This window comes from Pseudophryne corroboree, chromosome 6 (genome assembly GCF_028390025.1).
Source record: "Pseudophryne corroboree isolate aPseCor3 chromosome 6, aPseCor3.hap2, whole genome shotgun sequence".
Classification (NCBI taxonomy): domain Eukaryota; kingdom Metazoa; phylum Chordata; class Amphibia; order Anura; family Myobatrachidae; genus Pseudophryne; species Pseudophryne corroboree.
Window position 1 is genome coordinate 797,315,254 of NC_086449.1, and position 24,574 is coordinate 797,339,827.

General features: G+C 48.9%; 1 protein-coding gene across 2 annotated transcripts in view; it reads left to right on the plus strand.

Annotated features, from left to right (window-relative positions):
- The window catches only part of SMC1B (structural maintenance of chromosomes 1B), a 619,466-nt gene that overhangs the window by 309,964 nt on the left and 284,928 nt on the right, over nt 1-24,574 (plus strand). The gene's annotated exons all lie outside the window — the stretch shown is intronic.

Here is a 24,574-nt window from a genome sequence, read left to right on the forward strand (position 1 = left end):
TGAGCTGCTTAGTGAAAAGTTTAGTTTTAGGTTTTTTATCTTCAGTGAGACCTGCTGGCAACAGGCTCACTGCATCGAGGGACTAAGGGGAGAAGAAGCGAACTCACCTGCGTGCAGAGTGGATTGGGCTTCTTAGGCTACTGGACATTAGCTCCAGAGGGACCGATCACAGGCCCAGCCATGGATAGGTCCCAGAGCCGCGCCGCCGGCCCCCTTACAGAGCCAGAAGACAGAAGAGGTCCGGAAAATCGGCGGCAGAAGACGTCCTGTCTTCAACAAGGTAGCGCACAGCACTGCAGCTGTGCGCCATTGCTCTCAGCACACTTCACACTCCGGTCACTGAGGGTGCAGGGCGCTGGGGGGGGGCGCCCTGAGACGCAATAAAAACACCTTGGATGGCAAAAAATGCATCACATATAGCTCCTGGGCTATATGGATGAATTTAACCCCTGCCAGAATACACAGAAAAACGGGAGATAAGGCCGCCGAGAAGGGGGCGGAGCCTATCTCCTCAGCACACTGGCGCCATTTTCCCTCACAGCTCCGTTGGAGGGAAGCTCCCTGGCTCTCCCCTGCAGTCACTACACTACAGAAAGGGTTAAAAAAGAGAGGAGGGCACTAATTACGCGCAGTATAAAAAATACAGCAGCTATAAGGGGAAAAACACTTATATAAGGTTATCCCTGTATATATATAGCGCTCTGGTGTGTGCTGGCAAACTCTCCCTCTGTCTCCCCAAAGGGCTAGTGGGGTCCTGTCCTCTATCAGAGCATTCCCTGTGTGTGTGCTGTGTGTCGGTACGTTTGTGTCGACATGTATGAGGAGAAAAATGATGTGGAGACGGAGCAGATTGCCTGTAATAGTGATGTCACCCCCTAGGGGGTCGACACCTGAGTGGATGAACTGTTGGAAGGAATTACGTGACAGTGTCAGCTCTGTATAAAAGACAGTGGTTGACATGAGACAGCCGGCTACTCAGCTTGTGCCTGTCCAGACGTCTCATAGACCGTCAGGGGCTCTAAAGCGCCCGTTACCTCAGATGGCAGATATAGACGCCGACACGGATACTGACTCCAGTGTCGACGGTGAAGAGACAAATGTGACTTCCAGTAGGGCCACACGTTACATGATTGAGGCAATGAAAAATGTTTTACACATTTCTGATAATACGAGTACCACCAAAAAGGGGTATTATGTTCGGTGAGGAAAAACTACCTGTAGTTTTCCTGAATCTGAGAAATTAAATGAGGTGTGTGATGATGCGTGGGTTTCCCCCGATAACAACTGATAATTTCTAAAATGTTATTGGCATTATATCCTTTCCCGCCAGAGGTTAGGGTACGTTGGGAAACATCCCCTAGGGTGGATAAAGCGCTCACACGCTTGTAAGAACAAGGGCTCTACCCTCTCCTGAGATGGCCGCCCTTAAGGATCCTGCTGATAGAAAGCAGGAGGGTATCCTAAAATGTATTTACACACATACTGGTGTTATACTGCGACCAGCAATCGCCTCAGCCTGGATGTGCAGTGCTGGTTTGGCGTGGTCGGATTCCCTGACTGAAAATATTGATACCCTAGATAGGGACAGTATATTATTGCCTATAGAGCATTTAAAAGATGCATTTCTATATATGCGTGATGCACAGCGGAATATTTGCCGACTGGCATCAAGTCTAAGTGCGTTGTCCATTTCTGCCAGTATAGGGTTATGGACACGACAGTGGTCAGGTGATGCGGATTCCAAACGGCATTTGGAAGAAGGGGAGGAGTTATTTGGGGTCGGTCTTTCAGACCTGGTGGCCACGGCAACAGCTGGGAAATCCACGTTTGTACCCCAGGTCGCCTCTCAACATGAGAAGACGCCGTATTATCAGGCGCAGTCCTTTCGTGGGCAAGCGGGCAAAAGGTTCCTCATTTCTGCCCCGTGACAGAGGGAGAGGAAAAAGGCTGCAGAAATCAGCCAGTTCCCTGGAACAGAAGCCCTCTCCCACCTCTGCCAAGCCCTCAGTATGACGCTGGGGCTTTACAAGCAGAATCAGGCACGGTGGGGGCCCGTCTCAATGAATTTCAGCGCGCAGTTTGCTCACTCGCAATTAGACCCCTGGATCCTTCAGGTGATATCTCAGGGGTACAAATTGGAATTCGAGACGTCTCCCCCTCGCCGTTTCCTAAAGTCGGCTTTACCGATGTCTCCCTCTGACAGGGAGGCAGTTTTGGAAGCCATTCACAAGCTGTATTCCCAGCAGGTGATAATCAAGGTACCCCTCCTGCAACAGGGAACGGGGTATTATTCCACACTGTTGTGGTACCGAAGCCGGACGGCTCGGTGAGACCGATTCTAAATCTAAAATCTTGAACAATTACATACGGAGGTTCAAATTCAAGATTGAGTCACTCAGAGCAGTGATTGCGAACCTGGAAGAAGGGGACTACATGATGTCTCGGGACATCAAGGATGCTTACCTTCATGTCCCAATTTACCCTTCTCACCAAGGGTACCTCAGGTTTGTGGTACAGAACTGTCACTATCAGTTTCAGACTCTGCCGTATGGATGGTCCACGGCACCCCAGGTCTTTACCAAGGTAATGGCCGAAATGATGATACTCTTTCGAAGGAAGGGAATTTTAGTTATCCCTTAATTGGACGATTCCCTGATAAGGGTAAGATCCAGGGAACAGTTGGAGGTCGGTGTAGCACTATCTCAGGTAGTGTTGCGGCAGCACGATTGGATTCTCAATATTCCAAAATCGCAGCTGATTCCGACGACTCGTCTTCTGTTCCTAGGGATGATCCTGGACACAGTCCAGAAAAAGGTGTTTCTCCCGGAGGAGAAAGTCAGGGAGTTATCCGAGCTAGTCGGGAACCTCCTATAACCGAGCCAAGTCTCAGTACATCAATGAAAGGGTTCTGGGAAAAATGGTGGCTTCCTACGAAGCAATCCCATTCGGCAGATTCCACGCAAGAACTTTCCAGTGGGACCTGCTTGACAAATGGTCCGGGTCGCATCTTCAGATGCATCAGCGGATAACCCTGTCACCAAGCACAAGGGTGTCTCTCCTGTGGTGGTTGCAGAGTGCTCATCTTCTAGAGGGCCGCAGATTCGACATTCAGGACTGGGTCCTGGTGACCACGGATGCCAGCCTGCGAGGCTGGGGAGCAGTCACACAGGGAAGAAATTTCCAGAGCTTATGGTCAAGCCTGGAGACATCACTTCACATAAATATCCTGAAGCAAAGGGCCATTTACAATGGCTCTAAGCTCAGCAAGACCTCTGCTTCAAGGTCACCCGGAGTTGATCCATTCGGACAACATCACGGCAGTCACCCACGTAAACAGACAGGGTGACACAAGAAGCAGGAGGGCAAGGCAGAAGCTGCAAGGATTCTTCGCTGGGCGGAAAATCATGTGATAGCACTGTCAGCAGTATTCATTCCGGGAGTGGACAACTGGGAAGCAGACTTCCTCAGCAGACACGACCCCCACCCGGGAGAGTGGGGACTTCACCCAGAAGTCTTCCACATGTTTATAAAACTCGACAAGTATTGCGCCAGGTCAAGGGACCCTCAGGCAATAGCTGTAGACGCTCTGGTAACACAGTGGGTGTACCAGTCAGTGTATGTGTTCCCTCCTCTGCCTCTCATACCCAAGGTACTGAGAATTATAAGATGGAGAGGAGTAAGCACTATATTCGTGGCTCCGGATTGGCCAAGAAGGACTTGGTAACCGGAACTTCAAGAGATGCTCACGGAGGATCCGTGGCCTCTACCTCTAAGAAGGGACCTGCTCCAGCAGGGACCCTGTCTGTTCCAAGACTTACCGCGGCTGCGTTTGACGGCATGGCGGTTGAACGCCGGATCCTGAAGGAGAAAGGCATTCCGTATGAAGTCATTCCTATCCTGATCAAAGCCAGGAAAGATATAACCGCAAAACATTATCACCGCATTTGGCGAAAATATGTTGCGTGGTGCGAGGCCAGTAAGGCCCCGACGGAGGAATTTTCAACTAGGTCGATTCCTACATTTCCTGCAAACAGGAGTGTCTATGGGCCTGAAATGGGGGTCCATTAAGGTTCAAATTTCGGCCCTGTCAATTTTCTTCCAAAAAGAACTAGCTTCAGTCCCTGAAGTTCGGACGTTGTGAAAGGGGTACTGTATATACAGCCTCCTTTTGTGCCTCCAGTGGCACCTTGGGATCTAAATGTAGTTTTTGGGTTCCAAAAGTCACATTGGTTTGAACCACTTAAATATGTGGAGTTAAAATATCTCACATGGAAAGTGGTCATGCTGTTGGCCCTGGCCTGGGCCAGGTGCGTGTCAGAATTGGCGGCTTTATCCTGTAAAAGCCCTCATCTGATTTTCCATTCGGACAGGGCGGAATTGAGGACTTGTCCTCAGTTTCTCCCTAAGGTGGTTTTCAGCGTTTTCACCTGAATCAACCTATTGTGGTGCCTGCGGCTACTAGGGACTTGGAGGACTCCAAGTTGCTAGACGTTGTCAGGGCCCTGGAAATATAGGTTTCCAGGACGGCTGGAGTCAGAAAATCTGACTCGTTGTTTATTCTGTATGCACCCAACAAGCTGGGTGCTCCTGCTTCTAAGCAGACTATTGCTCGTTGGATTTGTAGTACAATTCAGCTTGCACATTCTGTGGCAGGCCTGCCACAGCCAAAATCTGTAAAAGCCCATTCCACAAGGAAGGTGGGCTCATCTTGGGCGGCTGCCCGAGGGGTCTCGGCTTTACAACTTTGCCGAGCAGCTACTTGGTCAGGAGCAAATACGTTTGTAAAATTCTACAAATTTGATACCCTGGCTGAGGAGGACCTGGAGTTCTCTCATTTGGTGCTGCAGAGTCATCCGCACTCTCCTGCCCGTTTGGGAGCTTTGGTATAATCCCCATGGTCCTTACGGAGTCCCCAGCATCCACTAGGACGTCAGAGAAAATAAGAATTTACTTACCGATAATTCTATTTCTCGTAGTCCGTAGTGGATGCTGGGCGCCCATCCCAAGTGCGGATTGTCTGCAATACTGGTACATAGTTATTGTTACAAAAAAATCGGGTTATTGCTGTAGTGAGCCATCTTTTCTAGAGGCTCCTCTGTTATCATGCTGTTAACTGGGTTTAGATCACAAGTTATATGGTGTGATTGGTGTGGCTGGTATGAGTCTTACCCGGGATTCAAAATCCTTCCTTATTGTGTACGCTCGTCCGGGCACAGTATCCTAACTGAGGCTTGGAGGAGGGTCATAGGGGGAGGAGCCAGTGCACACCAGGTAGTTCTAAAGCTTTACTTTTGTGCCCAGTCTCCTGCGGAGCCGGTATTCCCCATGGTCCTTACGGAGTCCCCAGCATCCACTACGGACTACGAGAAATAGAATTATCGGTAAGTAAATTCTTATTTTTGCAGGATATAAAAGTTATTTAGTTGGAATGCTCATCATTGGTTATTTCTCTTACGTCCTAGAGGATGCTGGGGTCCATTTTAGTACCATGGGGTACAGACGGTTCCACAGGAGCCTTCGGCACTTTAAGACTTTTCAACAGTTTGAACTGGCTGCTCCCTCTATGCCCCTCCTCCAGACCTCAGTTTAGAAAATGTGCCTAGGAGACTGGATGCACACTAGTGGAGCTCTACAGAGCTTTCCTGCTTCGGGGGGGTGTGTGTGTGGGGGGGTGGGTAGTAGGAGCCAACTTCTCAATTAGTTAATGGTTCTACTTCCGCTGACAGGACACCATTAGCTCCTGAAGGGTACCGAACACAGCCCAAGCCTGGCCAGCGTTCACTCCCGCAGTACTGCCGCCACCCCCTAACAGAGCCAGAAGTCAGATGGCTGGTGAGTATGTTACCGGAGTCCTGCAGAGAGGGGATCCTCCGGTCATCGTGGCGGCATACAGGTACACGCGCAGCGGCGGGACGCTGCGCGCCATGTCTCTCAGCATAGGGGTGCAGAGCACGAGGGGGGGGGGGTTGGATGGCGCGCTCTGAGGGCATGTTTTAAAACCTTACTCTCACTGGCAAAAAGGGTACATACATGTACAGCCGCTGATGTGCCATCCCCAGCCAGTATAAATATTCCTTTGCTGAGGCTGAATCGCGCCATTACAGGGTGGGCGGGGCTTCTCCTCAGACTTGCCAGAACACTCACTTGGCGCCATTTTCGCCTGCAGAAACGCCAGTGTGAAGCTCCTGAACGCGGTTTCTCCTCATGACAACGCTGATACAAGTACAGGGTGTTATAGAAGGGGCAGAGAGTGTTCATTATAATTAGGTCTGTGGGCCTATTATTGGTATATGCGCTGTAAGTGGGTAATATTTCCATTATTTCATATAAGGCGCAGTGTGTGGACTAGCAAATCCCTCTGTGTCTCTCTGACAGACTTTGGTGTGGGTCTGTCCCCAATAGCTCTCCTGTGTGATAGGTTGTGTGTGTGTGTGTGTGTGTACAAGTGTGTAACATGTCAGACATTGGGGAGGTTTCTTCCCAGAAAGAACCCATTTCAGATGCACAAGAAGGTAATTTGGTGGCCCTTCCCTCTCAGAAGGAGCCGGAGTGGGTGAGAATGTTGCAAAAGAATATGTCAATGCTTGCAAAGAAATTCTCTGAGTCTGAACAACAGACTAAATATTGGAGGCAGTCTGTGGAGGATGCACTGTTTACTGACCCCTCCATATCATCCACTCGGGTCCCATCCAGTTCCCAGAAAAGGTCTCTGGCCCAGATAATGCAAAAGGACACAGACACAGATTCCGACTCTGATGTCGACACTGGGGATTTGAGAGGGGTAGACCCCAAATTAGCCAAAATCATACAATGTGTGATAGTTGCTATAAAGGAAGTGTTGGAGTTTCCTGAAACAACACTGATCCCAGAGGAAAAGGATTATTTTAAATTGAATAAAAAGCTGGTTGTAACTTTTCCTCCTTCAAAGGATTTGAATGCGTTCTTTGAAGAATCCTGGGCTAACCCTGAGAAGAAATTTACCCTTCCCAGAAGGATACGTGTAGCGTACCCTTTCCCTGAGGAAGACAGGCACAAATGGTAGACACCCCCAATGATAGACACCTCAGTTTCTCGGCTGTCTAAGCAAATAGTTTTGCCTGCCCCTGGTTCGGCCTCTTTAAAAGATCCAGCTGACCATAAATTAGAAACAACCCTGAAATCCATATATACGGCTAACGGAACGGTGCTCAGACCCACCATTGCTTGTGCGTGAATGGGTAACGCTGTGGAAAAATGGTCTGACAACTTGCTTGTTAACATAGACACAGTTGACAGGGATGAAATAGACCTAACTCTCGGCCATATCAAAGATGCAGCAGGTTACTTAGTCGAAGCTATGAAGGATGTTGGGTTGCTGAGTTCAAGATCCTCCGCTATGGCGATTTCAGCTCCGCCAATGGAATGCTGATGTGGAATCAAAAAAGAATATTGAGGCGCTCCCTTATAATGGAGAGGCCCTCTTTGGAGACAAGCTGGATGCCATGATTTCAACAACTACGTCAGGCAAGTCAGCATTTCTGCCTTCCGCAGCTGCTCCACCTAGGAAATTATTTCATTCTCATACGATGCAGTCCTTTCGGCCCAACAAGTCCAAAAAGGCAAAAGGTACCCCCTTCTTCGCAGGTAGAGGGCGAGGAAGAGGTAGAAAACCTACTACACCATCAGGCTCGCAAGAGCAGAAGTCAACAGTAGAGATGAGCGCCGGAAATTTTTCGGGTTTTGTGTTTTGGTTTTGGGTTCGGTTCCGCGGCCGTGTTTTGGGTTCGACCGCGTTTTGGCAAAACCTAACCGAAATTTTTTTGTCGGATTCGGGTGTGTTTTGGATTCGGGTGTTTTTTTCCAAAAAACCTAAAAAACAGCTTAAATCATAGAATTTGGGGGTCATTTTGATCCCAAAGTATTATTAACCTCAAAAACCATCATTTCCACTCATTTTCAGTCTATTCTGAATACCTCACACCTCACAATATTATTTTTAGTCCTAAAATTTGCACCGAGGTCGCTGGATGACTAAGCTAAGCGACCCTAGTGGCCGACACAAACACCTGGCCCATCTAGGAGTGGCACTGCAGTGTCACGCAGGATGTCCCTTCCAAAAAACCCTCCCCAAACAGCACATGACGCAAAGAAAAAAAGAGGCGCAATGAGGTAGCTGTGTGAGTAAGATAAGCGACCCTAGTGGCCGACACAAACACCGGGCCCATCTAGGAGTGTCACTGCAGTGTCACGCAGGATGTCCCTTCCAAAAAACCCTCCCCAAACAGCACATGACGCAAAGAAAAAAAGAGGCGCAATGAGGTAGCTGTGTGAGTAAGATAAGCGACCCTAGTGGCCGACACAAACACCGGGCCCATCTAGGAGTGTCACTGCAGTGTCACGCAGGATGTCCCTTCCAAAAAACCCTCCCCAAACAGCACATGACGCAAAGAAAAAAAGAGGCGCAATGAGGTAGCTGTGTGAGTAAGATAAGCGACCCTAGTGGCTGACACAAACACCGGGCCCATCTAGGAGTGTCACTGCAGTGTCACGCAGGATGTCCCTTCCAAAAAACCCTCCCCAAACAGCACATGACGCAAAGAAAAAAAGAGGCGCAATGAGGTAGCTGTGTGAGTAAGATAAGCGACCCTAGTGGCCGACACAAACACCGGGCCCATCTAGGAGTGGCACTGCAGTGTCACGCAGGATGTCCCTTCCAAAAAACCCTCCCCAAACAGCACATGACGCAAAGAAAAAAAGAGGCGCAATGAGGTAGCTGTGTGAGTAAGATAAGCGACCCTAGTGGCCGACACAAACACCGGGCCCATCTAGGAGTGGCACTGCAGTGTCACGCAGGATGTCCCTTCCAAAAAACCCTCCCCAAACAGCACATGACGCAAAGAAAAAAAGAGGCGCAATGAGGTAGCTGTGTGAGTAAGATAAGCGACCCTAGTGGCCGACACAAACACCGGGCCCATCTAGGAGTGTCACTGCAGTGTCACGCAGGATGTCCCTTCCAAAAAACCCTCCCCAAACAGCACATGACGCAAAGAAAAAAAGAGGCGCAATGAGGTAGCTGTGTGAGTAAGATAAGCGACCCTAGTGGCCGACACAAACACCGGGCCCATCTAGGAGTGTCACTGCAGTGTCACGCAGGATGTCCCTTCCAAAAAACCCTCCCCAAACAGCACATGACGCAAAGAAAAAAAGAGGCGCAATGAGGTAGCTGTGTGAGTAAGATAAGCGACCCTAGTGGCCGACACAAACACCGGGCCCATCTAGGAGTGTCACTGCAGTGTCACGCAGGATGTCCCTTCCAAAAAACCCTCCCCAAACAGCACATGACGCAAAGAAAAAAAGAGGCGCAATGAGGTAGCTGTGTGAGTAAGATAAGCGACCCCAGTGGCCGACACAAACACCGGGCCCATCTAGGAGTGGCACTGCAGTGTCACGCAGGATGTCCCTTCCAAAAAACCCTCCCCAAACAGCACATGACGCAAAGAAAAAAAGAGGCGCAATGAGGTAGCTGTGTGAGTAAGATAAGCGACCCTAGTGGCCGACACAAACACCGGGCCCATCTAGGAGTGTCACTGCAGTGTCACGCAGGATGTCCCTTCCAAAAAACCCTCCCCAAACAGCACATGACGCAAAGAAAAAAAGAGGCGCAATGAGGTAGCTGTGTGAGTAAGATAAGCGACCCTAGTGGCCGACACAAACACCGGGCCCATCTAGGAGTGGCACTGCAGTGTCACGCAGGATGTCCCTTCCAAAAAACCCTCCCCAAACAGCACATGACGCAAAGAAAAAAAGAGGCGCAATGAGGTAGCTGTGTGAGTAAGATAAGCGACCCTAGTGGCCGACACAAACACCGGGCCCATCTAGGAGTGTCACTGCAGTGTCACGCAGGATGTCCCTTCCAAAAAACCCTCCCCAAACAGCACATGACGCAAAGAAAAATTAAAGAAAAAAGAGGTGCAAGATGGAATTGTCCTTGGGCCCTCCCACCCACCCTTATGTTGTATAAACAGGACATGCACACTTTAACCAACCCATCATTTCAGTGACAGGGTCTGCCACACGACTGTGACTGATATGACGGGTTGGTTTGGACCCCCACCAAAAAAGAAGCAATTAATCTCTCCTTGCACAAACTGGCTCTACAGAGGCAAGATGTCCACCTCATCATCATCCTCCGATATATCACCGTGTACATCCCCCTCCTCACAGATTATCAATTCGTCCCCACTGGAATCCACCATCTCAGCTCCCTGTGTACTTTGTGGAGGCAATTGCTGCTGGTCAATGTCTCCGCGGAGGAATTGATTATAATTCATTTTAATGAACATCATCTTCTCCACATTTTCTGGATGTAACCTCGTACGCCGATTGCTGACAAGGTGAGCGGCGGCACTAAACACTCTTTCGGAGTACACACTTGTGGGAGGGCAACTTAGGTAGAATAAAGCCAGTTTGTGCAAGGGCCTCCAAATTGCCTCTTTTTCCTGCCAGTATAAGTACGGACTGTGTGACGTGCCTACTTGGATGCGGTCACTCATATAATCCTCCACCATTCTTTCAATGTTGAGAGAATCATATGCAGTGACAGTAGACGACATGTCCGTAATCGTTGTCAGGTCCTTCAGTCCGGACCAGATGTCAGCATCAGCAGTCGCTCCAGACTGCCCTGCATCACCGCCAGCGGGTGGGCTCGGAATTCTGAGCCTTTTCCTCGCACCCCCAGTTGCGGGAGAATGTGAAGGAGGAGATGTTGACAGGTCGCGTTCCGCTTGACTTGACAATTTTGTCACCAGCAGGTCTTTCAACCCCAGCAGACTTGTGTCTGCCGGAAAGAGAGATCCAAGGTAGGCTTTAAATCTAGGATCGAGCACGGTGGCCAAAATGTAGTGCTCTGATTTCAACAGATTGACCACCCGTGAATCCTTGTTAAGCGAATTAAGGGCTCCATCCACAAGTCCCACATGCCTAGCGGAATCGCTCCGTGTTAGCTCCTCCTTCAATGTCTCCAGCTTCTTCTGCAAAAGCCTGATGAGGGGAATGACCTGACTCAGGCTGGCAGTGTCTGAACTGACTTCACGTGTGGCAAGTTCAAAGGGCATCAGAACCTTGCACAACGTTGAAATCATTCTCCACTGCGCTTGAGACAGGTGCATTCCACCTCCTATATCGTGCTCAATTGTATAGGCTTGAATGGCCTTTTGCTGCTCCTCCAACCTCTGAAGCATATAGAAGGTTGAATTCCACCTCGTTACCACTTCTTGCTTCAGATGATGGCAGGGCAGGTTCAGTAGTTTTTGGTGGTGCTCCAGTCTTCTGTACGTGGTGCCTGTACGCCGAAAGTGTCCCGCAATTCTTCTGGCCACCGACAGCATCTCTTGCACGCCCCTGTCGTTTTTTAAAAAATTCTGCACCACCAAATTCAAGGTATGTGCAAAACATGGGACGTGCTGGAATTTGCCCATATTTAATGCACACACAATATTGCTGGCGTTGTCCGATGCCACAAATCCACAGGAGAGTCCAATTGGGGTAAGCCATTCCGCGATGATCTTCCTCAGTTGCCGTAAGAGGTTTTCAGCTGTGTGCGTATTCTGGAAACCGGTGATACAAAGCGTAGCCTGCCTAGGAAAGAGTTGGCGTTTGCGAGATGCTGCTACTGGTGCCGCCGCTGCTGTTCTTGCGGCGGGAGTCCATACATCTACCCAGTGGGCTGTCACAGTCATATAGTCCTGACCCTGCCCTGCTCCACTTGTCCACATGTCCGTGGTTAAGTGGACATTGGGTACAACTGCATTTTTTAGGAGACTGGTGAGTCTTTTTCTGACGTCCGTGTACATTCTCGGTATCGCCTGCCTAGAGAAGTGGAACCTAGATGGTATTTGGTAACGGGGGCACACTGCCTCAATAAATTGTCTAGTTCCCTGTGAACTAACGGCGGATACCGGACGCACGTCTAACACCAACATAGTTGTCAAGGCCTCAGTTATCCGCTTTGCAGCAGGATGACTGCTGTGATATTTCATCTTCCTCGCAAAGGACTGTTGAACAGTCAATTGCTTACTGGAAGTAGTACAAGTGGGCTTACGACTTCCCCTCTGGGATGACCATCGACTCCCAGCAGCAACAACAGCAGCGCCAGCAGCAGTAGGCGTTACACGCAAGGATGCATCGGAGGAATCCCAGGCAGGAGAGGACTCGTCAGAATTGCCAGTGACATGGCCTGCAGGACTATTGGCATTCCTGGGGAAGGAGGAAATTGACACTGAGGGAGTTGGTGGGGTGGTTTGCGTGAGCTTGGTTACAAGAGGAAGGGATTTACTGGTCAGTGGACTGCTTCCGCTGTCGCCCAAAGTTTTTGAACTTGTCACTGACTTATTATGAATGCGCTGCAGGTGACGTATAAGGGAGGATGTTCCGAGGTGGTTAACGTCCTTACCCCTACTTATTACAGCTTGACAAAGGCAACACACGGCTTGACACCTGTTGTCCGCATTTCTGTTGAAATACTTCCACACCGAAGAGCTGATTTTTTTGGTATTTTCACCAGGCATGTCAGTGGCCATATTCCTCCCACGGACAACAGGTGTCTCCCCGGGTGCCTGACTTAAACAAACCACCTCACCATCAGAATCCTCCTGGTCAATTTCCTCCCCAGCGCCAGCAACACCCATATCCTCCTCATCCTGGTGTACTTCAACACTGACATCTTCAATCTGACTATCGGGAACTGGACTGCGGGTGCTCCTTCCAGCACTTGCAGGGGGCGTGCAAATGGTGGAAGGCGCATGCTCTTCACGTCCAGTGTTGGGAAGGTCAGGCATCGCAACCGACACAATTGGACTCTCCTTGTGGATTTGGGATTTCGAAGAACGCACAGTTCTTTGCGGTGCTTTTGCCAGCTTGAGTCTTTTCAGTTTTCTAGCGAGAGGCTGAGTGCTTCCATCCTCATGTGAAGCTGAGCCACTAGCCATGAACATAGGCCAGGGCCTCAGCCGTTCCTTGCCACTCCGTGTGGTAAATGGCATATTGGCAAGTTTACGCTTCTCCTCCGACAATTTTATTTTAGGTTTTGGAGTCCTTTTTTTACTGATATTTGGTGTTTTGGATTTGACATGCTCTGTACTATGACATTGGGCATCGGCCTTGGCAGACGACGTTGCTGGCATTTCATCGTCTCGGCCATGACTAGTGGCAGCAGCTTCAGCACGAGGTGGAAGTGGATCTTGATCTTTCCCTAATTTTGGAACCTCAACATTTTTGTTCTCCATATTTTAATAGGCACAACTAAAAGGCACCTCAGGTAAACAATGGAGATGGATGGATACTAGTATACAATTATGGATGGACTGCCAAGTGCCGACACAGAGGTAGCTACAGCCGTGGACTACCGTACTGTACTGTGTGTGCTGCTAATATAGACTGGTTGATAATGAGATGTAGTATGTATAAAGAAGAAAGAAAAAAAAAAACACGGGTAGGTGGTATACAATTATGGATGGACTGCCGAGTGCCGACACAGAGGTAGCTACAGCCGTGGACTACCGTACTGTACTGTGTCTGCTGCTAATATAGACTGGATGATAATGAGATGTAGTATGTATAAAGAAGAAAGAAAAAAAACCACGGGTAGGTGGTATACAATTATGGATGGACTGCCGAGTGCCGACACAGAGGTAGCTACAGCCGTGGACTACCGTACTGTACTGTGTCTGCTGCTAATATAGACTGGATGATAATGAGATGTAGTATGTATAAAGAAGAAAGAAAAAAAAAACCACGGGTAGGTGGTATACAATTATGGATGGACTGCCGAGTGCCGACACAGAGGTAGCTACAGCCGTGGACTACCGTACTGTACTGTGTCTGCTGCTAATATAGACTGGTTGATAATGAGATGTAGTATGTATAAAGAAGAAAGAAAAAAACAACAACGGGTAGGTGGTATACAATTATGGATGGACTGCCGAGTGCCGACACAGAGGTAGCTACAGCCGTGGACTACCGTACTGTACTGTGTCTGCTGCTAATATAGACTGGATGATAATGAGATGTAGTATGTATAAAGAAGAAAGAAAAAAAAAACCACGGGTAGGTGGTATACAATTATGGATGGACTGCCGAGTGCCAACACAGAGGTAGCTACAGCCGTGGACTACCGTACTGTACTGTGTCTGCTGCTAATATAGACTGGATGATAATGAGATGTAGTATGTATAAAGAAGAAAGAAAAAAAAAACCACGGGTAGGTGGTATACAATTATGGATGGACTGCCGAGTGCCGACACAGAGGTAGCTACAGCCGTAAACTACCGTACTGTGTCTGCTGCTAATATAGACTGGTTGATAATGAGATGTAGTATGTATAAAGAAGAAAGAAAAAAAAAACCACGGGTAGGTGGTATACAATTATGGATGGACTGCCGAGTGCCGACACAGAGGTAGCTACAGCCGTGGACTACCGTACTGTACTGTGTCTGCTGCTAATATAGACTGGTTGATAATGAGATGTAGTATGTATAAAGAAGAAAGAAAAAAAAAACCACGGGTAGGTGGTATACAATTATGGATGGACTGCCGAGTGCCGACACAGAGATAGCTACAGCCGTGGACTACCGTACTGTACTGTGTCTGCTGCTAATATAGACTGGATGATAATGAGATGTAGTATGTATAAAGAAGAAAGAAAAAAAAAACTACGGGTAGGTGGTATACAATTATGGATGGACTGCCGAGTGCCGACACAGAGGTAGCTACAGCCGTGGACTACCGTACTGTACTGTGTCTGCTGCTAATATAGACTGGATGATAATGAGATGTAGTATGTATAAAGAAGAAAGAAAAAAAAACCACGGGTAGGTGGTATACAATTATGGATGGACTGCCGAGTGCCGACACAGAGGTAGCTACAGCCGTGGACTACCGTACTGTACTGTGTCTGCTGCTAATATAGACTGGATGATAATGAGATGTAGTATGTATAAAGAAGAAAGAAAAAAAAAACCACGGGTAGGTGGTATACAATTATGGATGGACTGCCGAGTGCCGACACAGAGGTAGCTACAGCCGTGAACTACCGTACTGTGTCTGCTGCTAGTATAGACTGGATGATAAATAATGATATAAAAAATATATATATATCACTACTGCAGCCGGACAGGTATATATTATATAATGACGGACCTGCTGGACACTGTCTGTCAGCAGAATGAGTTTTTTAATTTTTATAGAATAAAAAAACACCACACAAGTCACACGACGAGTGTACTTTTTCAGGCAGACATTCAATCACAATATACTATACTGGTGGTCAGTGTGGTCAGGTCACTGGTCACAGTGGTCAGTGGTCAGTCACACTGGCAGTGGCACTCTGGCAGCAAAAGTGTGCACTGTTTAATATGTACTCCTGGCTCCTGCTATAACCTATAACTGCTCCCCAGTCTCCCCCACAATTAAGCTGTGTGAGCACAGTCAGATATTATACATAGATGATGCAGCACACTGGGCTGAGCACAGATATGGTATGTGAGTGTGACTGAGTCACTGTGTATCGTTTTTTTCAGGCAGAGAACAAGAACAGAACGGATTATTAAATAATAATAAATTATAAAACTGCACTGGTGGTCAGGTCACTGGTCATCAGTCACTAGTATAACTCCTCCTAAGCTCCAGTAAGTAAATGAAGTGTCTCACTCTCACTCTCCTATCTATTTTAATTTCTAAACGGAGAGGACGCCAGCCACGTCCTCTCCCTATCAATCTCAATGCACGTGTGAAAATGGCCGCGACGCGCGGCTCCTTATATAGAATCCGAGTCTCGCGATAGAATCCGAGCCTCGCGAGAATCCGACAGCGTGATGATGACGTTCGGGCGCGCTCGGGTTAACCGAGCAAGGCGGGAAGATCCGAGTCGCTCGGACCCGTGTAAAAAAACATGAAGTTCGGGCGGGTTCGGATTCAGAGAAACCGAACCCGCTCATCTCTAGTCAACAGCTGCTTCTGCTAAAACCACAGCATGACACTGGGGCTCCCCTACGGGAGTACGATCGGGTGGGGGCGCGTCTACTGTTCTTCAGCCAGGTCTGGGTTCACTCAGATCTGGATCCTTGGATATTACAGATAGTATCCCAAGGTTACAAATTGGAATTTCAAGACCTTCCCCCATGCGGATTTTTCAAATCAGCCTTACCAGTTTCTGTCCAGGACAGAACAAAAGTGCTGAACCCAATACAGAAATTACGTAAATTTCCTTAGTTCCTGCCGTACAACAGGAACAAGGATTTTATTCAAGCCTGTTTGTAGTGCCGAAGCAGGATAGCTCGGTCAGACCGATTTTAAACCTAAAAACTCTGAATCTTTATTTAAAAAGATTCAAATTCAAGATGGAGTCCCTGAGAGCGCTGATCTCCAGCTTGGAGGAAAATTTCTAGTGTCGGTAGAGATCAAGGATGCTTACTTGCATATTCCCATTTTTCCTCAGCATCAAGCATACATGAGGTTTGCGGTTCAGAACTGCCACTACCAGTTCCAAGCGTTGCCTTATAGGCTCTACACGGCTCCGAGAATATTCACCAAGGTGATGGCGGAGATGATGGTTCTCCTTCGCAAGAAAGGAGTCAACATAATTCCGTACTTGGACGATCTCCTTATAAAAGCGAGATCCAGGGAGTAGTTGGTACAACACATTGCACTATCTCTGATGGTGCTTCAACAGCATGGCTGGATCATAAATATTCTGAAATCACAGTTGGAACAGACAATGAGGTTACCGGATCGCATCTACACATGCATCAGAGGATAATCCTGTCGACTAAAGCCAGAATTTCACTCCTGTGGTGGCTACAAAGTTTCTCTAACGTCCTAAGTGGATGCTGGGGACTCCGTAAGGACCATGGGGATTAGCGGCTCCGCAGGAGACTGGGCACAACCATAAAGAAAGCTTTTAGACTACTGGTGTGCACTGGCTCCTCCCACTAAGACCCTCCTCCAGACTTCAGTTAGATTCTTGTGCCCGGCTGAGCTGGACGCACACTAGGGGCTCTCCTGAGCACCTAGTAAGAAAGTATATTTAGGTTTTTTATTTTACAGTGAGATCTGCTGGCAACAGACTCACTGCAGCGAGAGACTAAGGGGAGAAGAAGCGAACCTACCTAACAGGTGGTAGTTTGGGCTTCTTAGGCTACTGGACACCATTAAGTCCAGAGGGATCGACCGCAGGACCCGACCTTGGTGTTCATTCCCGGAGCCGCGCCACCGTCCCCCTTACAGAGCCAGAAGCAACGAAGAGGTCCGGAAAATCGGCGGCAGAAGACTTCGGTCTTCACCAAGGTAGCGCACAGCACTGCAGCTGTGCGCCATTGCTCCTCATGTACACCTCATACTCCGGTCACTGATGGGTGCAGGGTGCTGGGGAGGGGGTGGGGGGGGGCGCCCTGAGGGCAATATATGACACCATGGCTGGCAAATATACATCATATATAGTCCTAGAGGCTATATAGATGTAAAAGTACCCCTGCCAGTATTCCAGAAAAAGCGGGAGAAAGTCAGCCGAAAAGGGGGCGGGGCTTCTCCCTCAGCACACTGGCGCCATTTTTCCCTCACAGCTCCGCTGGAAGGAAGCTCCCTGGCTCTCCCCTGCAGTCTGAACGCTACAGAAGGGTAAAAAAGAGAGGGGGGGCACTAAATTTAGGCGCAGTATAGATAATATATATATAAGATATATATAAAAAAGCAGCTATAAGGGAAAACACTCATTGATAGTGTGATCCCAGTGTTATATAGCGCTCTGGTGTGTGCTGGCATACTCTCTCTCTGTCTCCCCAAAGGGCTTTGTGGGGTCCTGTCCTCTGTCAGAGCATTCCCTGTGTGTTTGCGGTGTGTCGGTACGGCTGTGTCGACATGTTTGATGAGGAGGCTTATGTGGAGGCGGAGCAGATGCCTGTAAATGTGATGTCACCCCCTGCGGGGTCGACACCTGAGTGGATGGTGCTGTGGAAGGAATTACGTGATAGTGTCGACTCCTTACATAAAAGGTTTGACGACATACCAAATGTGGGACAGCCGGCTTCTCAGCCTGTGTCTGCCCAGGCGTCTCAAAAGCCATCAGGGGCTCTAAAACGCCCGCTACCTCAGATGGCTGACACAGATGTCGACACGGATACTGACTCCAGTGTCGACGACGAGGAGACTAATGTAACTTCCAGTAGGGACACACGTTACATGATTGAGGCAATGAAAAATGTGTTGCACATTTCTGATGTTACCCCAGGTACCACAAAAAAGGGTATTATGTTTGGAGAGAAAAAACTACCAGTAGCTTTTCCTCCATCTGAAGAGTTAAATGAAGTGTGTGAAGAAGCGTGGGCTTCCCCTGATAAAAAGCTGGTAATTTCTAAGAGGTTACTAATGGCGTACCCTTTCCCGCCAGAGGATAGGTCACGCTGGGAAACATCCCCTAGGGTGGATAAAGCGCTCACACGCTTGTCAAAGAAGGTGGCACTACCGTCTCCGGATACGGCCGCCCTGAAGGAATCTGCTGATAGAAAGCAGGAGGCTATCCTGAAATCTATATATACACACACAGGTGTTATACTAAGACCGGCTATAGCTTCAGCCTGGATGTGCAGTGCTGCTGCTGCGTGGTCAGATTCCCTGTCAGAAAATATAGATACCCTAGACAGGGACACTATTTTGCTAAACGTAGAGCATATAAAAGACGCACTTTTATACATGAGGGATGCACAGAGGGATATTTGCCGGCTGGCATCCAAAATTAGTGCAATGTCCATTTCTGCCAGGAGAGGGTTATGGACTCGGCAGTGGACAGGTGATGCAGATTCCAAACGACATATGGAAGTTCTGCCTTATAAGGGTGAGGAATTGTTCGGGGATGGTCTCTCGGACCTCGTTTCCACAGCAACAGCTGGGAAGTCTACATTTTTACCCCATGTTCCCTCACAACCAAAGAAAGCACCGTATTATCAGGTACAGTCCTTTCGGCCCAATAGGGGCAAGCGGGTTAAAGCCGCGTCCTTTCTGCCCAGAGGCAGAGGTAGGGGAAAGAAGCTGCAGCATACAGCCAGTTCCCAGGAGCAAAAGTCCTCCCCCGCTTCCTCTAAGTCCACAGCATGACGCTGGGGCTTCACAGGCGGAGCCAGGTACGGTGGGGGCCCGTCTCAAAAACTTCAGCAATCAGTGGGCTCGCTCACGGGTGGATCCCTGGATCCTTCAAGTAGTATCTCAGGGGTACAAGCTGGAATTCGAGACGTCTCCTCCTCGCCGTTTCCTCAAATCTGCCTTGCCAACCACTCCCTCAGGCAGGGAGGCAGTGTTACAGGCAATTCACAAGCTGTATTCACAACAAGTGATAGTAAACTTCAACAAGGAAGGGGTTACTATTCCACAATGTTTGTGGTACCGAAACCGGACGGTTCGGTGAGACCCATTTTAAATTTGAAATCCTTGAACACATATATAAAAAAATTCAAGTTCAAGATGGAATCGCTCAGGGCGGTTATTGCAAGCCTGGACAAGGGGGATTACATGGTATCGCTGGACATCAAGGATGCTTACCTACATGTCCCCATTTACCATCCTCACCAGGAGTACCTCAGATTTGTGGTACAAGATTGTCATTACCAATTCCAGACGTTGCCGTTCGGTCTATCCACGGCTCCGAGGGTCTTTACCAAGGTAATGGCCGAAATGATGATACTCCTTCGAAAGAAGGGAGTTTTAATTATCCCGTACTTGGACGATCTCCTGATAAAGGCGAGGTCCAGGGAGCAGTTGTTGGTAGGGGTAGCACTATCTCGGGAAGTGCTACAACAGCACGGCTGGATTCTAAACATTCCAAAGTCACAGCTGGTCCCTACGACACGCCTGCTGTTCCTAGGGATGGTTCTGGACACAGAACAGAGAAAAGTGTTTCTCCCGGAGGAAAAGGCCAAGGAGCTGTCATCTCAAGTCAGAGGCCTCCTAAAACCAAATCAGGTGTCGGTGCATCACTGCACGCGGATCCTGGGAAAAATGGTAGCTTCATACGAAGCGATTCCATTCGGCAGATTTCATGCACGAACCTTTCAGTGGGACCTGTTGGACAAGTGGTCCGGATCGCATCTTCAGATGTATCGTCTGATAACCCTGTCTCCAAGGACAAGGGTGTCTCTGCTGTGGTGGCTGCAGAGTGCTCATCTTCAAGAGGGCCGCAGATTCGGCATACAGGACTGGGTCCTGGTGACCACGGATGCCAGCCTTCGAGGCTGGGGAGCAGTCACACAGGGAAGAAACTTCCAAGGACTATGGTCAAGTCAGGAGACTTCCCTGCACATAAATATTCTGGAACTAAGGGCCATTTACAATGCCCTAAGTCAGGCAAAACCCCTGCTTCAAAACCAGCCGGTACTGATCCAGTCAGACAACATCACGGCGGTCGCCCCATGTAAATCGACAGGGTGGCACGAGAAGCAGGACGGCGATGGCAGAAGCCACAAGGATTCTCCGATGGGCGGAAAATCACGTGTTAGCACTGTCAGCAGTGTTCATTCCGGGAGTGGACAACTGGGAAGCAGACTTCCTCAGCAGGCACGACCTCCACCCGGGAGAGTGGGGACTTCATCCAGAAGTCTTTCAAATGATTGTAAACCAGTGGGAAAAGCCACAGGTGGACATGATGGCGTCCCGCCTAAACAAAAAGCTAGAAAAATATTGCTTCAGGTCGAGAGACCCGCAGGCGATAGCTGTGGACGCTCTGGTAACACCGTGGGTGTACCGATCGGTTTATGTGTTCCCTCCTCTTCCTCTCATACCAAAGGTACTGAGGATAATAAGGAGAAGAGGAGTAAGAACTATACTCATTGTTCCGGATTGGCCAAGAAGAGCGTGGTATCCGGAGCTTCAAGAAATGATGTCAGAGGACCCATGGCCTCTACCGCTCAGACAAGACCTGCTGCAGCAGGGGCCCTGTATGTTCCAAGACTTACCGCGGGTGTGTTTGACGGGATGACGGTTGAACACCGGATCCTGAAGGAAAAGGGCATTCCGGAGGAAGTCATTCCTACGCTGATTAAAGCTAGGAAAGGAGTAACCGCAAACCATTATCACCGCATATGGCGTAAATATGTTGCGTGGTGTGAGGCCAGGAAGGCCCCAACGGAAGAATTTCAGCTGGGCCGTTTCCTGCACTTCCTACAGTCAGGGGTGACTATGGGCCTTAAATTGGGTTCCATTAAGGTCCAGATTTCGGCTCTATCGATTTTCTTCCAGAGAGAATTGGCTTCACTCCCTGAAGTTCAGACTTTTGTTAAGGGAGTGCTGCATATTCAGCCCCCTTTTGTGCCTCCAGTGGCACCTTGGGATCTCAACGTGGTGTTGGATTTCCTAAAGTCACATTGGTTTGAGCCACTGAAAACCGTGGATTTGAAATATCTCACGTGGAAAGTGGTCATGTTGTTGGCCTTGGCTTCGGCCAGGCGTGTTTCAGAGTTGGCGGCTTTGTCATGTAAAAGCCCTTATCTGATTTTCCATATGGATAGGGCAGAATTGAGGACTCGTCCCCAGTTTCTCCCCAAAGTGTTATCAGCTTTTCATCTGAACCAACCTATCGTGGTGCCTGCGGCTACAAATGACTTGGAGGCTTCCAAGTTGTTGGATGTAGTCAGGGCCCTTAAAATTTATGTTTCCAGGACAGCTGGAGTCAGAAAGACTGACTCGCTCTTTATCCTGTATGCGCCCAACAAGTTGGGTGCACCTGCTTCAAAGCAGACTATTGCTCGCTGGATCTGTAGTACGATTCAGCTTGCACATTCTGCGGCTGGACTGCCGCATCCTAAATCAGTAAAAGCCCATTCCACGAGGAAGGTGGGCTCTTCTTGGGCGGCTGCCCGAGGGGTCTCGGCTCTTCAACTTTGCCGAGCAGCTACTTGGTCGGGGTCAAACACGTTTGCTAAATTCTACAAATTTGACACCCTGGCTGAGGAGGACCTTGAGTTTGCTCATTCGGTGCTGCAGAGTCATCCGCACTCTCCCGCCCGTTTGGGAGCTTTGGTATAATCCCCATGGTCCTTACGGAGTCCCCAGCATCCACTTAGGACGTTAGAGAAAATAAGAATTTACTCACCGGTAATTCTATTTCTCATAGTCTGTAGTGGATGCTGGGCTCCCATCCCAAGTGCGGATTGTCTGCAATACTTGTATATAGTTATTGCTTAACTTAAGGGTTATTGTTGAGCCATCTGTTGAGAGGCTCAGTTGTTATCATACTGTTAACTGGGTATTGTATCACGAGTTATACGGTGTGATTGGTGTGGCTGGTCTTACCCGGGATTCAAAATCCTTCCTTATTGTGTCAGCTCTTCCGGGCACAGTATCCTAACTGAAGTCTGGAGGAGGGTCTTAGTGGGAGGAGCCAGTGCACACCAGTAGTCTAAAAGCTTTCTTTATAGTTGTGCCCAGTCTCCTGCGGAGCCGCTAATCCCCATGGTCCTTACGGAGTCCCCAGCATCCACTACGGACTATGAGAAATAGAATTATCGGTGAGTAAACTCTTATTTTTCACCTCCTGGAGGGACGCAGGTTCGGGATTCAGACTTGGATTCTGGTAACCACAGATGCAAGCCTCCGAGGTTGGGTAGCAGTCACGGAAGGGGAAAGCTTCCAAGGAAGATGGTCAAGTCAAGAAGTACTCCTTCACATACACATTCTGGAATTGAGAGCTGTGTACAACAGCCTTCATCAAGTGGCACACCTTCTTCAATGTCGTCCCATACAGATTCAGTCAGACAATGTAACGGCAGTAGCTTACATAAACCATCAGGAACAAAAAGCAGAGCGGCAATGGCAGAGGTGACAAAAATTCTCCTCTGGGCAGAAAGACATGCAAAAGCGCTGTAGGCAATTTTCATTCCGGGAGTGGACAACTGGGAAGCGGACTTCCTCAGCAGACACGATCTCCATCCAGGAGAATAGGGCCTTCACCCAGAAGTCTTTGCAGAGGTAGCAGATCGTTGGGGCGTTCCTCAAGTAGACATGATGGCATCACGTCTCAACAAGAAGCTTCAGAAATATTGTTCCAGGTTGAGAGACCCACAAGCAATAGCAGTAGATGCACTGGTGACCCAGTGGTTGTTTCAGTCGGTGTATCTGTTCCCTCCACTTCCACTAATACCAAAAGTTCTCAAGATCATCAGAAGAACAAAAGTTCGAGCAATTCTCATTGCTCCAGACTGGCCAAGGAAGGCTTGGTATCCAGATCTTCAGATGTTACTACTGGAAGATCCTCGGCCTCTTCCTCTTTGCGAAGACCTGCTTCAGCAGGGGCCGTTAGTTTATCAAGACTTTCCGCGGCTACGTTTGTTGGCATGGCTGTTGAGCGCCAGATCCTAGCCCGTAAGCGTATTCCCAATGAAGTCATTGCCACACTTATTCTGGCCAGGAAAGGGGTAACGTCCAAGCTTTACCATTGTATTTGGAGAAAATATGTATCTTGGTGTGAATCCAAGAAGTCTCCGGCGGTGGAGTTTCAATTAGGACGTCTTCTCCTTTTTCTACAGGCGGGTGTGGATGCTGGCTTGAGATTAGGGTCTATCAAGGTCCTAATTTCGGCCTTGTCCATTTTCTTTCAGAAACAGTTGGCTTCCCTTCCTGAGGTCCAGACGTTCGTGAAGGGGGTTCTGCGCATCCAACCTCCCTTTGTGCCTCCTGCGGCGCCATGGGATCTAAATGTGGTGTTGCAGTTCCTTAAATCGGACTGGTTTGAACCTCTGCAAGAGGTAGAGTTGGAGTTTCTCACTTGGAAAGTGGTCATGCTGTTGACCTTGGCTTCAGGCACACGAGTGTCTGAATTAGGGGCTCTGTCACACAAGAGTCCTTATTTGATCTTTCATGAAGATAGAGCTGAACTGCGGACGCGTCAGCATTTTCTTCCAAAGGTTGTATCTTCGTTCCATATCAACCAACCTGTGGTGGTGCCAGTGGCTTCTGACACTTCAGCCGTTTCAAAGTCCTTGGATGTCGTCAGAGCGTTGAGGACTTATGTTGCAAGAACGGCTCGGATAAGGAAAACAGAATCTTTGTTTGTCCTCTATGACCCCAACAAGATTGGGGGTCCTGCTTCTAAGCAGACTATTGCGCGCTGGATCAGAGGTACCATTCAGCACGCCTATTTTACGTCAGGATTGCCGTTACCGAGTTCGGTAAAGGCCCACTCTACAAGGAAAGTGGGTTCTTCCTGGGTGGCTGCCCGGGGTGTGTCGGCGTTGCTAATTTGCTGAGCAGCTACTTGGTCAGGGGCAAACACGTTTGCTAGGTTTTACAAGTTTGACACCTTGGCTGCTGATGACCTTCGGTTTGGTCAGTCAGTTCTACAGGAACATTAGCACTTTCCTGCCCGTACTGGGAGCTTTGGTACATCCCCATGGTACTAAAATGGACCCCAGCATCCTCTAGGACGTAAGAGAAAACAGGATTTTAATTACCTACCGGTAAATCCTTTTCTCGTAGTCCATAGAGGATGCTGGGCGCCCGCCCAGTGCTCTTTTTTTCCTGCAGAATTACGTTTGTCTTTTACACAGGTTCTCATGTGTTA